Genomic DNA, 3,943 nt, shown 5'->3' on the forward strand with positions numbered 1-3,943 from the left:
ACCTCACAGCTGCTTCCCACCTCACAGCTGCTTCCCACCTCACAGCTGGAGCCCTTAGCTTGCTTGCCCTAAGGCAGTAGCCAGCAGTCCTGTACCAAGCTGAACTCCCCTGCTGTTAGTTGCTCACCTTTCATTTCCTACCTATTAGTATAGTTGTTTGCAAACTTCATTTAAAATCAGATCTCTGGGGGCAGGGCTTGACACTCTATTTAGAAGCTCCCGCCCCAGGGAATTCTGCAGAAGTTCTAGACATTGTTTCTCACTCTTAACTGCTCATTAGTACCACTCGGGAGTTTTTAACGCCCAAGACTCAGGCTACCCCTAGACCACTTCCATCAGAATCTCTAGAGGTGTGACCCTGGCATTATTTCTTAAGGCCCCTCTGGTGATTCCAGTGTGGAGCTGATTTTTTAGTAGCAACATTCTAGAACCTCATCCTGTGCCTGCAGGAGGTTGTGATCACCATCCACGCAGGACCCAAAGCCTTTCTGTCCCACTGAAGAAACACGTGGCGACTCTGAACACGCAGGAGAACCTTGTTATAAAGTGAAGGAGGCAGCACTTTGTTGCTTATAAATATAATTTATTACCTGTTTAAAAATTCTTTCTTACATTTTGTACATGTTGGCTGACAGAATAAATGCAGGCAATTTACAAACGAAGGGGACTGCAGGAAAAATCGGGATTGGCAGCCAGGGAGAGAAAAGAGGCACACCCGGAGCTGGTATCCCTCACCTCCACCACTCAGCAAGGCGCCGGACACATGTCCGGAGGGCACTCTGCCTCTGCCGGGGATTTTTTAGAAAAGGAATTGCATAGAAGATACAGCAAGAGGGAACTCCACAACAACAAAAGTGTTCCATATCAGAAAAGCCAAGGTTGTCATGTTTTGTTTAAAAAAGAAAAACGACAAAGCACAAAACCTCAGTCCCAACTTTCTGCAGTTGAACTGTTCCAAAGGGGACAGCATGTGGATGACACTGCCTCTTCAACATGACTGCTGGGGAATTTTCTCTGACAAACATTGGTGTCTTCTTTACAAAGCACAAAGAGGAAGGTCACCAACTTGCTTCAGCTCAACATTAAACTCAACACATATAACATCGTGACATCACACACACACAGTGATGTTCCCTGAAACTGGGCTCAATGCATTGTGTCTGGAGGGCGAGGGCTGCACTATCAGTAGCAGGTCTAGGAAAGCATGAAGAAGAGAATGCAAATCACTTGTTCCCACGCGTTCTGACTGCTGTACTTTTTTTTTATCCATGGCCTGGAGGAATAAACATCTGAGTTTTTACCCCTACGTGTACAGATACCATTCATTACTTTCAGAATAGAAAAGAAGGCAAAGGTATTTTATACCAGCTATAGATTTCTTGCTCTTATAGGTCACTCTAAACAGGTTTCACATTGAGAACCTATATAGCTCAGGTCCCGATTCTCTGATGCTGCCTCCATGTGCTCAGGATCAGAGGCCAGAAGAGAGCCCATCCATCCTTAGGCTGTTGTTGATCAGCAAAACCTGCCTACAGTTCATCTTCTAAATCTGGTACTGAGGGTTATTCCACCCCGGATCAGTGCCATGAGCTCCTACAGCTGGTCTCATAGTAGTTAGTCCAGTAGGCCTTTGGAACTTAAAAATGACACACGACTTAGGCATATTTGTAAGAGACCCTTAAATTATATGATTTGCAATTTATATTTTTGTTGAAGGACAGATCTGAAATGGTATGTTAAAAGGCTGGTATTCAGTAGCAAACACTATGGTAGGTGGGCAGCTGACGATATCTCAGGGCAGCTTCCTTGTTTCTACTTAGAAGCTAGTTGGGCCACAACTGTCACGATATTCTGCAGAGATTCCCAACCTGGGATTCCAGAAGCTCACTGGACAGGTCCCTTCAGTAGGCAAGCGTCTGAGTAGACAGCAGGCTTATGAAGAGCTGCTAATAATTGCTGGGCTTGGTGTGCCAGTACACTTGCAGACTACCTGTTGGTTTGTCCTGCTGATGCCCCCTAACCATGCTAAATAGGTCTGAGGCACACATTACATTTGTTGAATGAGCCCGTTAATATGCTACCACAGATCAGTACAATGAGGTGACAGGAAAACCTAGGAACCATGAACTCTTATGAAGACAGGCTGTTAAAGTAGCATTTATGAAAATGGTGTAAGCACAAGGCTGATAAAACTAAAGGATCTGGAAGCTCATTGCGAGACTTAGTCTGCAGAGAAAACCCACCCAGTGCTACACAAAGTCATCTCCCCACCTTTCGAAAATAATAGATTTTTCACACTAGAATTCTGGAAATATTAATGACTTCATTTGGCTTCCTTGGCCTGTATGGATATGGGTTTACATAACATTGGTTACAATATATTTATTCCCCCTTATGCCTTATTCCATTAAAAAGAAATAATTAGAGATGCAAAGGAAATCTTCCAAAGTGATCATTACAGCCAGAGATTATACAAATAGATCTCTTAGGGTAGAGAAACATTACTTCATTGCACAGAGGCAAAGTTCTAAAGATTTCAGTCAACATTAGTTCAGCAAGATTAAAGAATATATAAAAATAATACAAAAAGAAAAATAAAAACCAAAGAGTAATAGTTGGTCCTATGAGGCACTCGAAAGATTAAAAAAAGTTTTGTTAACTTGAGATAAAATATTTTCCTTATTAGATCTATAAAATCTAATGCTCATCAACTGTTATCTTGAGCAATGATGTTCTGCTTCACAAAAGCTCCTCCATTCTCAAAGAAGATGGATGAAGCCCCATTTCATTTCAGCTGTGTTTCCATGGGCCCTCTCTCGTTCGTTAGCCTTGGGCTTGCACTGAGTTCTCCACATGAAACTGACGACTTGTCTAGAACAACTGCCAAGCAAAAGCTAAGACTCATTCAACTTGAAGGCTTGAAAACCCAACAAGTAAACCTTTTCTACCTTCTTTACGCTCTCTTGCAGGTCCTTATATAGGTTTATATTTTCCTGGCCCCATAGGGGCAGACCTTACAGAGGCAGAGACCTGTGAATTCTGGGGAGATGGTAATCATCTTATTAACTCCATTCTGCATCCGTGGATTACAGAGGAGTAAGCAGACCAAGAGCACAGCTGCTGTGATGCTGACAGAGACACACAGAAGGACACATGAGACAAGAGCCTTGTTGCTCTTCTCCAGGAGAAGTGAAAAGTCTTGATGCCACCCTCAAAACATTCACTTTTCAGATATCTTACTTGTAGGAAAAAAAATACCTTAAAAAAAAAAAATCACTGGTCGCACAATTTCAGAGTGTCCTGAACTCAGTCCCCACAATTTTTTTTCTCCTAAAAATTGCTCTACTTTTTGATAGTTGAGAGATTTAAATCTATAAAATAGTATATATGAAAATGGCTGATGATGCAGTTTGATATTGAACACCTCACCCAAAAAGTTGTTGTCCAGTTTTTGCAGACCCGAACTTGCTCACAGCAGGATGGGGGTTTTCTGCGTAGCACAGCTGACGACTATTCATTTGGAAGATGCTGTTTGTGAAACAGCTGTTAGCTGTGAGTACCTTGGTGTTACACAGGTTTGTCATCACCACGCCAGTTGTCAATTCTGAATCCAACTTTTCTATTCCTTCCAGATACATTAAGGAAACTTGAATGAGTGTGATAAGAAGAAAATAAAAACAGGATGGAACGTCTGCCTTTGGATTCTCAAATTCAGGAGAAAATAAACTGCTTTCTTCCCTTTGATTAACAACCCCAATTTTCTCTTCCCCAGACATAGTATTCCATTTGCATATATAAAACTTATTTCTTTCTAAGCAGATACTTCTTACATTTCCAAAGATAAATATTAAGGAGATTTAAAGTATACAAACCCCAATGAAAACCATAGGTGGGAACTGAACAATGAGCTCACTTGGACTCGGGAAGGGGGCCTAACACAATG

The sequence above is a fragment of the Piliocolobus tephrosceles genome, chromosome 3, assembly GCF_002776525.5.
Source record: "Piliocolobus tephrosceles isolate RC106 chromosome 3, ASM277652v3, whole genome shotgun sequence".
Taxonomy (NCBI): domain Eukaryota; kingdom Metazoa; phylum Chordata; class Mammalia; order Primates; family Cercopithecidae; genus Piliocolobus; species Piliocolobus tephrosceles.